The sequence below is a fragment of the Urocitellus parryii genome, chromosome 11 (assembly GCF_045843805.1).
Source record: "Urocitellus parryii isolate mUroPar1 chromosome 11, mUroPar1.hap1, whole genome shotgun sequence".
NCBI lineage: Eukaryota > Metazoa > Chordata > Mammalia > Rodentia > Sciuridae > Urocitellus > Urocitellus parryii.
The window spans coordinates 16170334-16187000 of NC_135541.1; the positions used below are offsets into that span (position 1 = coordinate 16170334).

The following is a 16667-nucleotide window of genomic DNA, read 5'->3' on the forward strand; positions in this document are numbered from 1 at the left end:
CCTTGGGTTCAATACCTGGTACCAAAGTCTCGGGGTGAGGGGGAACAGGTGAAATTAAGCCAAGTGTGTTAGCATTTATATGCAGTCCACAAAGAAAAACAAGAATAGGCAAATTAATACGTGGGAATCAAAATCAAGAGTGGCGGTTACTAGGACTGGGGTTGTGGCTCAGCAGTAGAGCACTCACCTTGCACGTGCGAGACCCTGGGTTCGATCCTCAGCACCACATAAAAATAAATAAGTGAAATAAGGGAAGTGTGTCCAAATACAACTAAAAAATAAATATTAAAAAAAAAAAGAGTGGTGGTTACCTATTAAAAAAAAAGCAGGGGCTGGGGATGTGGCTCAAGCGATAGCGCTCTCGCCTGGCATGCGTGCGGCCCGGGTTCGATCCTCAGCACCACATACCAACAAAGATGTTGTGTCCGCCGAGAGCTGAAAAATAAATATTAAAAATTCTCTCTCTCTCTCTCTCTCTCTCTCTCCCCCCCCCCCACTCTCTCTCTTGAAAAAAAAAAAAAAAAAAAAAAGCAGGACTGACTGAAAAGGCGAATGAGGGAACTTTGGAGAGTTATAAAAATGCTCTCACTTGTGGGTTGGGATTGTGGTTCAGTGTCAGAGTGCTTGCCTCACATGTATGAGGCACTGGATTTGATCCTCAGCACCACATAAAATAAATAAATAAATAAATAAAGGTGTTGTGTCCATCTACAACTAAAAAAATATCCCATATCCCCATCTTGCTGCTCCAGCCTCATCCCCTTCCCACTACACCCCAGGCTCTGTGAAGTGCAGTTCATCTTCTCCACCCAGGACCGCCAGCAGAGCAGGGTCTCCCTGCCCTCATCCCAGTCCCCCTGCCCACCCCCTTCCAACAACAACCAGCTCCAACTGACTCTGGTTTTGGGAGGCCACTGAAGACTACTTTAAATTGAAAAAAAAAAAAGAAAGAAAGAAAGAAATTGAATAATAAAATCAGGAGTCAAAATTCATCGTCTTCAAGCCCTCTTTCTAGCCTTTTCTACTATGCTTGATCAAGGTTTGTGAACGGGGAGGAGGCTAAATTAGCCACCACCACTAAAAACTCAGCTGAAATATTTTATACCACTCTGATATCAACATTTTCTTATCCATCTTGGACTTTTCTGTCTGGTTTCTCACTCTCCCCAAGTATTTTATCTGCTCTCAAAATTAAGAGGAGCTGTTCTCCAGATTGTTTTTTATTCATATGTAGCAGATTCCTCATCTGATCCAGGTTGTCTAGTCGGGCCCTTCCCATGTTTAGGAGTTGAAGTCTCCATTTCTGAAGAGATTCTCATCTATCAAATGGATTCCCATTTGTAAATCTTTTTAGTTGTTTTTGTTCTTCAGGCTCACCCCCCACCCCCACCCTTGACAAAACTGTAAAGAAATAAACCATCTCACCTGTCCTTTTCTTTGGAGTCAGTGGGGCCTTCCTTGCTCCTCCATTTACAAAACACCTAAGCTGGAAGTTCAACTGTGGTTTTATTCCCTGTTTGAAATATTTTGACCTCCCTCCCCTGAAAGAAATACCTTGGAACCAGAGGAGTAAACTGAAGAGAACTCCTGGCTTTCTGAAGCTATGGACTTGGATTGGATGAATTGCTGGGGGTTTATAGAGAAAGATGACATTTCAGTACCTCTGGCATGCTGTCCCGGGAATCAGGGCTCCCACTAACTTATGAGGTTTTTAAACACATTGAAGATGATATAGCATTAAAATAAATTTGGAGGGGCTGGGGATGTGGCTCAAGCGGTAGCGCGCTCGCCTGGCATGCGTGCGGCCCGGGTTCGATCCTCAGCACCACATACCAACAAAGATGTTGTGTCCGCCGAGAACTAAAAAATAAATATTAAAAAAAAAAATTAAAAAAAAATAAATTTGGATTTGCTCATTAAAAAAAAAAAAATGCTCTTATTGGAGGCTGGGGATGTGGCTCAAGCGGTAGCGCGCTCGCCTGGCACGCGTGCGGCCTGGGTTCGATCCTCAGCACCACATACAAACAAAGATGTTGTGTCCGCCGAAAACTAAAAAAAAAAAAAATAAACATTAAAATTCTCTCTCTCTCTCTCTCTCTCTCTCTCTCTTTAAAAAAAAAAAAAATGCTCTTATTAGCTAGGCATGGTAACATATACCTGTAATCCCAGCCATTTGAGAAGCTGAGGCAGAAGGATCACAAGTTCAAGGTCAGCCTCAACAACTTCTCGAGTCTCAATAAAAAATTAAAAAAGGACTGGGGATGTAGTTCAGTGGCAAAATGCCCCTGGGTTCAATCCACAGTGTAAAAACAAAAAAGAAAGAAATTATATCCCCATCTCCCTCCTTCCCTCCCTCTCTCTCCCTTCCTTTCTCTCTCTGGCACCAAGGATAGACTCCACTAAGTCACATCCTCACTCCTTTTTTATTTTGAAACAGGGTCTTGCTAAGTTGCTGAGGCTGGCTTTAAAATTGCAATCCCCCTGCCTCAGCCTGGAGGTACGCACCACCACACCTGGCACAATCTCTCTCAACTGGGCAGTTAGCTACACATCTGCCAAACAACTAATTATACACTTGCATTTTTGTGCATTTCACTGTATGTAACTTTAATGTTTTTAAAAATCTCATTATAACAAAAGTTTCTATCTAAAATCTGCCACTTGTCAATTGAATGACTTTGTGGTAATCTCTCAAAATCAATTTATTTTATAAACTATAGCTACTAACATAATTTATCTCAAGTGCTGGGGACTGATTGTAATAGTATATATTAAAGTGGGAGCACTGTGCTTTGCAAAATATCACCCATTGAATAATGGAACTTTAAAAGTGAAGAGAGAAGCAAAATTTGTCTTCCATCTCTCATAAATCCAGATGCCTCTGATATCAGGATTACATAGTTCCGAATTGTGAAGGGAAGAGAATATCTATGAACATGGCCCAAGACCTTCTACACACTTAATTTCAAGACCTGAAATGAGAGAAGGTTTTTTAAACTGAGTACTTGCTAGAACAAAGAGTTTCAATTCTAAATACTTAAAATAATTACTCCTGTTACTTGGCTATGCTGATTACAAAATTTAAATTTCACAAGTCATATTATACATGTGTGTAATAAGCATGTATGCGCATATGTATTCAAATTGGAACAAAATGATCACACTACTCTTTCCCAAAAGGGTTTCTATTTTCTAAAAATAAGAAACTTAATTTTGCTCAACTGAAATTAATCTTACAACTAAGAGAATGTATCTCAATTTTGCTCAACTGAAATTAATCTTACAACTAAGAGAATGTATCTCAGGGGTTGGGGATTTAGCTCTGTGGCAGAGCGCTTGCCTCGTATGTGCAAGGCCCTGAGTTCAGTCCTCAGCCCTGGGGGGGAAAAAAAAGAATGTATCTCAGATTCTTCCATATTTTACCAGGAAAGAAAAACAGATCTTGAAAGGAAATACCACAAGCAAAGTTTAATACCCTCTCCTATCAATCTCAAAACTGTTTATTTGTTTGGAAATCATAATGAACAGCAAATTTTTCTAAGATACTTCTGTATCTGAACATTATTTTCTCTGCAAGCATTCAATGATTCTTAGTTCTATTCTTCTCTCTTCTAATTCAATTCTGTTTGGTTTCTAAGTTAAGAAATGTATTTCATTTGCATAAATGGTAACTATTCTGAGATACTATTCATAACTATACATTTGAATTCTCTAGAATACCATTCATAACTTCAAATGGAACAGGAAAATAACACTCATTCAACTTCACCTTAATGGTGACTAAGACATGAATGACTATATTATGCTGTAGAGAGTTGGCCAAAAGAAAGTGAAGTTCAAAAATGTCATTAATATCTTGTCATTAATTTACGAATGTCCAAAAGACCATCGCCTTGACCAATCTACCTGACACAAAAAACGCTGAACTAAAAAAGCATGTCAATTAGTAAAACATGGTTTTTAGAATTAAAAAGTATCTATTCAGGGACATCAAAATACATATCTTATTTATAAAGTCAAAAATTAGCAAAGACGAATTGTGATAAATCTTGGCAAGTTCTTTTTAAAAAGCAATACTGGTTATTCTTTAAGTGTTAAACTTTTAAGCCATGAATTTTTCTGAGAAAGAGTATTTCATACAAAGTAATCTTTTTTTTCAAGGGGGGAAGCAGAGAGGGGGCACTGGGGATTGAAGTGAGCTATATCCCAGAAGTAAGCTATATCCCAGCTCTTTTTATTTTTTATTCTGAGATAATTACTTGTGATCCTCCTGCCTCAGCCTCCCATGTTGTGGGGTCACAGGCATGTGCCACTACACCTGGCACAAGGTAATAATACTCTTATTTTTATAATAATTTTATATTATTTATTTATTTTTACATGGTGCTAAGGATCAAACCCAGTGCCTCACACATGCTATGCAAGCGCTCTCCAACTGAGCCACAACCTCAGCCCACAAGGTAGTAATATTCTAATAGTTCTTTTTTTTTCTAATAGTTCTTTATGTCATCTAATCTTAATCAGTGACAGAAATTGAATTTGAATTTACATAGATCTGCATAAATAATTCAGCTATCTATACTGTTCTAATATATTTCAAATGAATAAAATTTGAACAGAATGAAAATAATGGGACTATTTTAAATTTGTCACTTTCTGATTTCCCTCATTTTCCTTTCTTATCCAGAGTTAGTGACAAGAGACTATATAACCAGACAGAAGGAATATAAAAGAACACATGTTTGAGGACATCCATACTCATTTCTGTTACTCTATCACCTTTACCCCTGTTAATACAGTGGTTCTAAAAAGGAAGCAATTTTGTCCCCCAGGGTTCATAAAATATCTGGAGACAATTTTGAATGTCACAATTAGGGGAGTGAGTGCTACTGGCATCTAGCAGATAGACACTAAGATCCTGGTTATATATTTCTGTGTGATCATGAAAAGAAATAAAGATAAGCCAATTCAATGAAGCAGAAAAAAAACGAGGTCATAATTTAAGCATTATTAGCCATCTACTAAGTCTGCATCCCATGTTGTGCATTGGCCATACAAAAAAAGAACAATAGCTGGAAGCGACAGTGCACACCTATAATCCCAGAGGCTCAGGAGACTGAGACAGGAGGATCGCTAATACAAACACAACAACCTCAGCAGTGAGGTGCACTAAACAACAACTCATTGAGACCCTATCTCTAAATACAAAATAGGGCTGGGAATGTGTGGCTCATTGGTCGAGTGCACCTGAGTTTAATCCCTGGTACTGCTCCCCCTTCAAAAAAAAAAAAGAACCATTATACTCCTGCCCTTAAGGAGCTTCATCAGGTACAGGAGTTTCATAATTTGTCTGATATCAGATTTGACTGTCTGATAAATGCTTTAACAAAGAAGACATAAACGGGAGCCATTCAACTTTTCGTAGGGAAGGGAACAGGGAACAGTCCTCTACACCAGCTCTAAGGATGAGTAGAAAGCATCTTACTTCATAGGTTACTTTTCTCTTCCCAAACAAGGAACCAACCATTTCTTTACTCAATATACAGCTACAGAGTGTCTGTATTATGCTGTGTTAGAGGCAAATTACAACTTTCCATTACTTCCTTTGGCATCACTGGTGTCTAGCAGTCTATCTCCTATACCCAAATCCCCAAGAACTCTGCATTTCTACCTATTCCCAATTTAGCTGCTGTTGTCCTTAGTCAAACCTAGTAAGGCCAACAACCAAGAAGGAAACAAAACTTTCAGTTACCTGTTGAAACAGACTGCATCCAATCCTGCCTAGTCACAAAATGAGGGTGGTAATGCTGGCAAAGAAGCCAACAGTGAATTGACTATGGGTACTGCCAACCGTTTGACGTGTAGATATTTTGGAAAGCTATTTTAGCTTACAAAAAAATCTGGGTCCTCTTCTACCCTATGTAACTCATGTCAGGAACAATAGCAAATTAATCAAAAACTATGTGAGGGGCTAAGGTTATAGCTTAGGGGTACAGCACTTGCCTAGCATGTGTGTAAGGCCTTAGGTTTGATCCCCAGCACCACATGGGGATGGCGGGGGGATTTATTGAGTGCTTATGATTTGTTATGTCAATGATTCTCAACCCTAGCTATGTATTGCCAGGGCTCCCATGGGAGATAAGGACATTTTTTATTTTATCTATTTATTTATTTATTTTTAGATACTAGGGATTGAACCCAGAGGCACTTTAGCACTGAACTACCTTCTAAGCCCTTTTTATTCCTTTTATTTTAAGACAGGTTACTTAGGGCCTTGTTAAATTGCTGAAGCTAGCTTCGAACTTGTGATCCCCCTGATTCAGCCTCTGGAGCCACTGAGATTACAGGCATGCACACCGGGCAGATATGCACATTTTAAAGAAAATTTCTGATAGAAGACAAGTTTGAAGCCCTGGCCTTTAGGCATTACAGAATACCAAAGAAATACAAGAAATAGTATCTTTCTTCAAAATTTACCCATAGTCACAACAGAGTAACTTATAATAAAATGTTAGTCCACTAATTTGAAATTCTTTTTGCAATATTATCAGTGCTTATGAAATAGAAGAAACTGGGTAGTCTGGATAAGAATTGTTCCTATTCCCTAGTGTAATCATATACCTACTCCACCTGCAATTCCTGATACACTGTTCCACACACTTTCTCTCTCGTAGACAGTAAAGTTTACCATTCTCAGGAATTAAGGAGACACCCCCAAGTAAGAGGATGAATTGAGGTCCTCAAACCAAGTGGCGGTGTGATTTCTTCAAATCCATTTTGTCATAGGGCTGCCACTGCTTCTTCCCCGCCTCCCCCATACTGGGGATTGAACCCAAGGGCACTTTACCACTGAGTTACATTCCCAGTCCTTTTTATTTTTTTTGAGATAGGGTCTTGCTAAGTTGCTTAGGCCTTGCTAAATAGCCAAGACTGTCCTAGAACTTGCAATCCTCCTACCTCAGCCTCCCAAGTCACTGGAATTATAGGCATGCACCACAATCCAGCTCATAGGGTTTCTTCTAAGCAGAAGAAATAAATCTTCATCCTCCAACAATACCAATCAACCTCATTTTACAGTAGAAGTGTCTGAGAAAAGGTAAGAGTGTCTTAAGTCTGAAAAATATACTCATGGAGGCCCTTGACCACTTAAAGAAACAACCAAATTCATATGGTTAGTAAATGAATGTCTCATACAGCACACACTTAAAATAAGATAATAGGGCTGGAAATATAGCTCAGTTGGTAGAGTGCTTGCCTCACATGTACAAGGCCCTGGGTTCAATACCCAGCACCACAAAATAAATAAATAAATAAATAAATGAAATAAAATGGTAATTTTTTTTTTGCTAAATTAAATATATTAGTAAACTCCTTAGCAAGATGTGCATATTATGGGAGCTTCATAAATTAAAAATAAAGAAAAAATTGACCTAAATTCCATCCAGTAGTGATTACCTCAAACTAAAGGACCCCCTTGAAAGGAAAAAAAAAAAAAATCAGCTTTAAAATTCTGGCAACAGGGGCTTGGGCTGTAGCTCAGTGTCAGAGTGCTTGCCCAGCACGTGTGAGGCACTGAGTTCGATCCTCAGCACCAAATAAAAATAAACAAATAAAATAAAGACATTTTGTCCATCTACAACTACCAAAAAACAATTCTTTTTTTTTTTTTTAATTCTGCAAACATAGCCAATTCTGCTGGTACACACTATATTTACGGCTACCCAAAAGGCTGAGGCAGGAGGACTGCAAATTTGAGAGCAATTTAGCAAGACCCTGTCTAAAAGAAAGAAAAGGGGCCAAGGATGTAGCATGTAGCTTAGTGGCAAAGCACCTTCTTAGCAAGTGCATCCCTAATACCACAAAAAAGAAAAAAAATCTGTAAACATAAATCTACAGATCCTCACCTGATTAATTTTTATCTGAATCATACAGAAAAAGGTAAAATTCTCTTTAATTTTTATACAAAAAAGTATGAGCAAAGACCCTAAAATTACTGTTTATAAAGAGGTAGAGGGCTGGGGATGTGGCTCAAGTGGTAGTGCGCTCACCTGGCACACGTGCGGCCCGGGTTCAATCCTCAGCACCACATACAAACAAAGATGTTGTGTCCGCCAAAAACTAAAAAATAAATATTAAAAAAATTCTCTTCTCTCTCTCTCTTTAAAAAAAAAAGAGGTAGAGATAGCTGGGGATGTAGCTCAGTGATAATATGCACAAGACTCTCAGTTCCATCCCTAACACCACACAAAAAGAGGTACAGGGTGTCATTTTAGCATCTCAACTCTTTAGTGAGAGCACTAAAGGTATATTTTAAGGCTAGATCAGTGGTAAAGAACTTGCTTGGCCTATGTGAGGCCCTGGATTTGATCTCCAGCATCATTAAAAAAAAAAAAAAAAAAAAGGAGCTGGGGATATAGCTCAGTTGGTAGAGTCTTGCCTCATGTGCACAAGGCCCTGGGTTCAATCCCCAGCACCACCAAAAAAAAAAAAAAAGGATAAATGCTAATAGTTACGGGAAAATGCACATCAGATAGATTTTAATTGAAGTCAGAATTTTACATGACAGAAACAAAAAAAAATCTATGTAATACTATTTTTAAGACCCATGACTTTGAAATTAACATGGTTATACAATATTTTTCCTTTAATTGTTTCCATCATCATATAAGCTTTACCTATGGAAGTAATCAATCCCTTCACTTTGATTCCGAAATTCAAAAAGTGTGAAAAAAAAACTTTTTTATTATTCATGTGGTGACAAAACATGACATGAGCCTATTTATAGTATACATTTATCCCAGTTAGACTTGGCATTTAAACATTTTACTCCTAAAATAGTAATGTGTTTGAGTATAAGGTGCTGCTCTAGAGCTCTCTGGGGTGTTACATAACATACAGTATATATTCCACATTTGTTTACTAAAATCTCCAAAACTTCTAAATTCAGAAACACATCTGGTCCTAAGATTTTTTTTTTCTCCTCATGGGCTTTGAATAACATACCATGGACTAGTATACCAATTAAGACAAAATCATCTTTTTTTTAAATATTTTTAATATATATGTATATTTTAGTTGTAGATGGACACAATACCTTTATTTATTTTTTTAAGAGAGAGAGAGAGAATCTTTTAATATTTATTTTTTAGTTTTCGGCGGACACAAACAACATCTTTGTTTGTATGTGGTGCTGAGGATCGAACCTGGGCAGCACGCATGCCAGGCAAGCGCGCTACCGCTTGTGCCACATCCCCAGCCCAAGACAAAATCATCTTATATAAAAAATATAACTAATACTGAGAATGAATATAGATCTTGACATGCAGCAAACCTAATGTCTTAACAACTATTAAACACAATCCTGGAAAAGAAAGCATTAAAAATTTTTCTTTTTTCTTTTTTTGTACCAGGGATTGAACCCAGGGGCACTTAACCACATTACCAGCTCTTTTTCATATTTTATTTAGAGACAGGGTCTCACTGTGTTGCTTAGTGTCTCACCAAGCTACTGAGACTGGCTTTGAATTCACAATCCTCCTGCCTCCCAAGGTACTGGGATTAGAGGTGTGTACCACCTCACCCAGATAAAAAGACTTTAAATAATTGTCAAAAAACAAACACGTCGGCTGGGGTTGTACCTCAGAGTGGTAGAGTGCTTGCCTAGTACTTGTGAGGCAAGCACCACATATAAACAAATAAATAAAGGTATTTTGTCTGTCTACAACTAAAAATATTAAAAACAAACAAACAAACAAACACATGGGTCTGGGATATAGCTCAGTTGGTACAGTGCCTGCCTCATATGTACAAGGCCCTGGGTTCAATCCCCAGCACCACAAAAAATAAACAAACACACACGCTATTTTCAGGTGATGGTGATATTTGCATCTTCTGAAATCTAAATCAATTCCTCTTAGGTTGAAATCCACTGATTTAAATCACAGTTAAAACAGAGCTAAAGATTGGCCGGGCACGGTGGTACACCCCTGTAATCCCAGCAGCCCAGGAGGCTGAGGCAGAAGGATCACGAGTTCAAAGCCAGCCTCAGCAAAAGCGAAGTGCTAAGAAACTCAGTGATACCCTACCTCTAAATAAAATACAAAAAAATAGGGCTGGGGATGTGACTCAGTGGCTGAGTGCCCCTGAGTTCAATACCCAGTACCCACCCCCCCAAAAAGTAGAGCTAAAGATTGAAAATTTTAATTATGTTGAGAAAATGAATCTTCAGTGATAAATAACTTTCTCAGAAAAATGTTCTGATTTCTCAAAAATTTATATCAGAGGTATGGGGATGTAGCTCAGTGGCAGAGTGCTTGCCTAGCACTCACCAAGCCCTGGGTTCAATCCCCAGTACCACAAAACGAAAAAAATTATATCAGAGTCTAAGATTTAAAATTATTTCCCTGTGGAAGATAATTTATAAATGTCCAACAAATTACAATGGACTTTTTCTGTGAAAGCAGAGCCTCGAACGTGAATAGAGGTAAGAACAGCTCTTAAAAATCTTTGAACAGGAAGAAGAGTTTCATAGTTCTTTCCTTCCTCCCTCCTTAAGTTGCTGCTTTTCTGGTTTTAGAATTTCAAACAAAGAAAATACATATTGGCTCCACTACTAAGAAACGCCCTTTTCTTAGCAACTTCCTCCTCCAATATTCTTCCACCACTGACATCTCAAAACAATACCCACAGCAGAACCTACCCTTTTGATTAACCCAAAATTCTGATGTTTAGAAAAATTAAGAGCTGCAATTTACAGTACCCAACCACTGCCTACCAAGTCCACAGTCTTCTCTCTCATCTAGAAGTCAGATAATAGAAGAAAGAAACATTAAGATTCATCAGGGCAGGCTGGGGATATAGCTCAGTTGGTAGAGTGTTTGCCTTGCAGGCACAAAGCCCTGGATTCAAACCCCCCCCACACCAAAAAAAAAAAAAAAAAAAAAGATTCATCAGGGCTAGGCTGTTGAGCTTTCACCCCACAGAATCCAATGAAATCTGACCTAATAAATGGCAAGGAAACGTGGCCTTCTTAGGGAGGAGAAAAAGACACTGGGCTGGCACCACCCTGAATCAAAACTTAAGTCTGTATACTTTCTTCTGCAGGATACCCAATCAGAATTCAAACTGAGCCCCTGAAGTTCTGACACACTTCAAAGTGACTTTTAAAATTTGGAATTTTACAATTTGGACTTTTCCAACTCACATACTCAACAAAGGGGATGGATTTACAATTAACCAACCAGAGATCAAGACCCTGCCTGTCTCTCCATGCCAGAAGTCAAATTAAATGTCTGGGACCAGAACTCTCCCTATGCTTGTGACAATGCAAACATTATCTTTTAAGTAGGCAGTGACTTACCCCTTACCCAGTGATTGCCAGAGGAAACACAAACTACACATTACCAGAGGCCCTGGGCAAGTCACTCGGGTTCTCTGAAACTTAATTTCCTTATGTGCAAACTCTCAAGGGAAGTTGTAAAAATTAAACAACAATATATGCCTAACCAAGGTTTGGCATACAGTAGGAGTACCATAAATGTTCTTCTCCTCTTCCTCCTCCTGCCTTCTGGGCCAAAATTCCAATCTTTGCTCCAAGAATCTCCAAGAACTTTTTCCTCATCTCTGATTCTATATTCAGGTGTATAAACCTTCCCCATCTCATAGGATCTAGGGCTGCTGGAGGACCCAGAGAACCCAATCCCACCGCGTCCCACCCCGTCCCATCCCACCCCGGTCTGGGTAGGGCACCCACCGCCCCTATAGCCAACTCTCCTCCTTAGTCTGCGGACCATTCTGTGCGGGGCACACGCGCGCGCATATACACTATGCCCTACCCACCGCTCCCCAACTTAACAGGCCAGGAGCCTTAAGGAGCACCTCAATTGCGGCATGGTCCTGAGACAGACACTGAGGCTCATCCTGGGGAAGAACTTCCCCAAAGAGCTGGGACCCAACTCAGGTACTCCTGCCGACAGTCTTCGTTTTACAAATGGGGATACTAAGGCCTGAAGAAGGAAGTGACTTGCCCAAGATCACAAAGCGAGTTGGGGACAGAGCCATGTCAGCTCGGGACACTTTCACAGCCTCACGGACTCGCAGGCCCCTTCACGAAACCGCTGGGGACTCCAGGTCACCCCCTCCCTTAGGGGGTAGGGTGGACTAAGACGCCACCCGCCGCCGACTGCTCGCCGGCCTCTGCCAGTCGGCGGCAGGAGGTGCGACACCCATTCCCCCTGGACTCTGCGCGGTTCGGGAGGGGCGGCCCAGCTGCGGCCGGCGCCTCACAGCGGGGCCCGCCCAAGGGGACTTGTTGCTCACCTGGCCTCGCGCAGTCCCCCTCAGAGACAGGAAAAGCCGGCCAGCCGCCCTATCTCAACACGGGATTTGCTCCCGCCGACCGCCTAGCGGGCTGCCACACAGCCGGACCCCCCTCAACGCGCAACGCCCCCAGCCGTGCTCGCCCGGCCCGTGTCCGCCATTACGCGATCCCCCGCCCTGGGACGCAGCCACACCCCGCCAACGGCTCTGATTGGTTCTCCGCTTGACCCGCCCTGGACTTCCAGTCATCCCATTGGCCTTAATAGAATGCCAGTTAAATACCTACGCAAAAGACGTACTCAAAGCTACTGTCCCGAGAGCTCCACCCGAGCAACTTCCGCAATAGGAGTAAACAGCGGGAGGCAAACCAAGTGAAGTGGGGGTAGACATTTAGGTAAATCGACTCCTAAATTCAGAGTAGAAAAATCTCACCAAAGAAAGGGTAAAATCTCGCTTAAAGTGTGTTGAAAGACGAATTCTTCTTATTGGAGTCCAAAGAACCAGTATCTTGGGGGATAGGAAGGAGCCAAGCCTGTAAACTTTTCTGTGGACACCCCTCAAGTTGCAAATAGTTATATCCCTTCACTTTGGGTCTCTGGAGGGGGCCGAAAGTAAGGTGTGGAAAGTGAGTCACTGGCTTTAGGAGCCCGCCCCTAAGGGATCCCAGTGTGTGTGTGTGTGTGGCGGGAGAGGGTCCCGGAACTGGGAGCTAGTTTTGACAGGTGAACTGGTCCCTAGTTGAACCGCCAACTCGCTCTGCAATCTCAGACAACTCCCTGAGCTTCTCTGGGTCTCAGTTTGTCCTTCTGCAAAGTAGGCGCAGTAAACTCAGCATATCCTCCTCACCTCCTGAAGGTGATTATTCATGCCTGAGTGGGCACATGCAAGCCTTATTGATTATGAAAGACTGCAGCCGGATAACAATATAACAAATTAATAAGTTAGCAAAGATGTCCATTTAGTTCCCTAGAGCAACTCTATACAGCATATATTGTCCTCGACTTGCAGGGGAGAAAATGGAGCCTATGACAGCAGATTTACTCAGGTTCACCCAAGGAATTGGAAACAATCCTAGGACTCAAACTTGTGTATCATTTAGCTTTCATCCCTGTTTTCCTTCCCAGGCAAGGTGTTACCTGAAAAAGACTTGCCCCCCCCCCCATGGCTTTAGTTCGTCAGGGATGGTCTTAAGGGTGCCAGATTTGCCCCTGTCCCTGGTTACCATAGACTTAATCATAGGCCACTCCCAAGCTAAGTGACAAAGCTGTTCTGGGATCCTAGGAATCAGGAGGTCGGGGATGACATCTGATCAGCAACCTAGGCAGAATCCCAAATGAGGATATGGACAGTGGGGTAGCCTCATGGCAAAACTTAAATCCAGGTCTCTCCGCTCTCAGAACAGAGCTCTATTCACTACAGGATTGTTTTCCCAGCAGGACTGTCTTGGCTGTGATTCCCTAGTCCTTTTCCCTCCCTAGAGGCCAAGAAGGGAATAGGAGGGGGAGCAGCTTAAGACTTAAGAAGGGCAGAGACCCGACAAGTGGGTGATGCCAACAGGGTCCCAGTGCTGACTGGGCTGGTATCCTCCAGGTTCAAATTGTACCCGTGGTCTGATAGTCAATGACTGTTTAAATCTGGCTGCAGCGGTTGGGTGCAGGAGGTAACTGCAGAACACAGTAGTGACTTTGGGGTCAAATCCTAGCTCCACCACTTCCTAGCTCTCTTAGCCTTACCTACCTAGTCTCTAAAATGGGATGATAAGGCAGTTGTGAGGATTCAATGAGTTAATTGTGGCGCTACTGAGTCATGTGTTTAAAATGCCTGGTAGCTACTTATTCATTCACGAATTCATTCATTCAATAAAAAATTATTGAGCACCTAGCAGGTATAGAACAGCCTGCCAATGGCTCAGCTTTAATGGTAAGCAAAATAGTCAGACCCTCTGGGAGCTTAGACTCTGGTAAGGAACAAAGTAGCTAAACAAATGAATGGACAAACACAGTTAGAAAGTGATAAGGAACAAGAAGGCAAAGTACAATCTGATTCTGAGAGGGAATGTCAGGAAATGGGAGGGGTCAAAGGAGACTTCCCTAAGTGGATGCTGTCAGTGGTGAATTGATGGATGTGGTTCACCCATTCATGAATGAGAGGGTGAGAAAAAAGGGGCAAGTCAAGAGGAAGGGTATGAAGTCAAGGAGGGTAGTGGGAGTGGGGTTGGAGGGCAGAGCACACCATCTGAGGGCCACAATAGAGAGGGTCATTGTTAAACCAAACCCTAGTTTTGGTTTTGAAGGTGGAATTGTTCTCCAAGGTTCTCTACACTTTTCTGATAGTCCCTAAAAGAAGCTGGCTTTACTGGGTGGTAAGTACCTATAATCCCAGCTACTCAGGGGCTGAGGTAGGAGGATTGCAAATTCAAGGCCAGCCTGGGCAATTTAGAGAAACTATTTCAAAAAAAAAAAAGAGAGAGAGAGAGAGAGAGCATGGTAACACACGCTTATAATCCCAGCAACTCAGGAGGCTGAGACTGAGACAGGAGGATCACAAGTTCAAAACGAGACTCAGCAATTTAGCTAGACCCTAAGCAACTTAGCAAGACCCTGTCTCTGTTAAAAATGTATATATAGAGAGGGTGGGGTTGTGGCTCAGCGGTAGAGCACTTGCCTAGCATGTGTGAGGCACTGGGTTCAATTCTCAGCACCACATAAAAATGAATAAAATAAAGGTCCATCAACAACTAAAAACTATTAAAAAAAAAAAAAAAAAAAAATATATATATATATATATATATATATATATATATATGGCTGGGGATGTGACTAAGTGGTTAAAGTATCCCTGGGTTCAATCCCTTGTTCAAAAAGAAAAAAAAAAATAGGCCATGATGTATTGAGTTTAATTCAGGGATGGGGGCAGAGGGAGGATGCAGGCTTCCAGAACCAGGGATTTGCAAGGCCCTGGGTTCAATCCCCATCCCCAGTATTTTAGAAGAGATCCCAGGCTTCAAAGAATCTTGACTGTACTACCTTACCTTAGATACAGTGACTTTGATCTGTCACCAAACCTAATTGTCCTTCAGCCATATTTATTATTATACTTTTAGGAGGGATAATTATAGAGGGTCATAAGGTAGCAGTAAGGATTTAAAGGGAACTATAATAAAGTGGCAGATAGAAGGCACTCTATAAATGGTCCTGGGGGGGGGGGGTTGTGACTCAGTGGTAGAGTGCTTGCCTAGCATGTGTGAGGCACTGGGTTCAATTCTCAGCACCGCATATAAATAAATTATAGAATAAAGGTCCACGGACAACCAAAAAATATTTATAAATAAATAAATTGTCCTTGGTCTTCCCAGCATGGAGGGAGGTAGCAGAGCCAGCAGCTGGTTTGGAATAGAGCTGATGCAGACAACCATGTATTGTGCAAGTTATTATCTAACCTTAATTGTCATAGGAAACTTTGAAGTCAGACAAACCTGAGTTTAAATAACTGTTTTACCACTTTCTAGCTGTGTGACGTTAAGCAGGTGACTTCACCTCTCTGAGCCTCTGTTTCCTTAAATGTGAATCATAATTCTTTCTACTTCCCAGAGTTTTGAAGATTAAATGAGATAATAAATGTGATAACCTAGGGAATGGGGGTATAGCTCAGTGGTAGAACGCTTGCCTAACATACATAGAGTCCTAGGTTCAATCCCCAAAACTGGAGGAAAAAAAAAGATATTTCAAGTATGAGTCACTTAGCACAATGATTGGTATATGGTAAGCAACTGTTGAATGTTAGCTCCAATAATAATTACTATTATTATTTATATCAGCAGTTTCCACCTGCTTGAGAAATTAATATTCTGAGCTGGGCCTGGTGGTACCTTCCTGTAATCCTAGTAACTCAGGAGGCTGAAGCAGGAGAATCACAAGTTTGAGGCCAGCCTCAGCAATTTAGTGAGACCCTGACTCAAAATAAAAAATAAAAGGAGGGGGGTGCGCTGGAGATGTAGTTCAGTGATAAAGTGCCCCTGGATTCAATCCCCTCCCCAGTACCAAAAGAAAAGAAAAAGAAATTGTGGGGAAGAATGAAGGAAGTTTGGATTGTGCAGACGGGAGTGAGGGGAAGGGTGGGGCAGTGGGGATGGGAAGGACGGTGGAATGAGACAGACATTATTATCCTATATACCTGTATGACTACACTACTGGTGTGACTCAGCACCATGTACAGCCAGAGGAATGAGAAGTTATGCTCCACTTGTGTACAATGTGTCAAATGCATTCTACCGTCATGTGTAACTAATTAGAACAAATAAAAAAAGAAAAATTAATATTCTGGGGCTTTGCTTATGGGTTGTCCAACAA

At 41.2% G+C, this 16667-nt stretch overlaps 1 protein-coding gene across 1 annotated transcript in view; it reads right to left on the bottom strand.

Moving 5' to 3' along the window:
* Window positions 1-12484, bottom strand: part of Wasf2 (WASP family member 2) — an 82737-nt gene extending 70253 nt beyond the window's left edge. The window contains exon 1 of the mRNA XM_026391623.2: window positions 12319-12484. The gene's annotated coding sequence lies outside the window, so the exon portion shown is untranslated. The remainder of the gene's footprint in view (window positions 1-12318) is intronic.
* Window positions 12485-16667: the final 4183 nt, after the last annotated feature.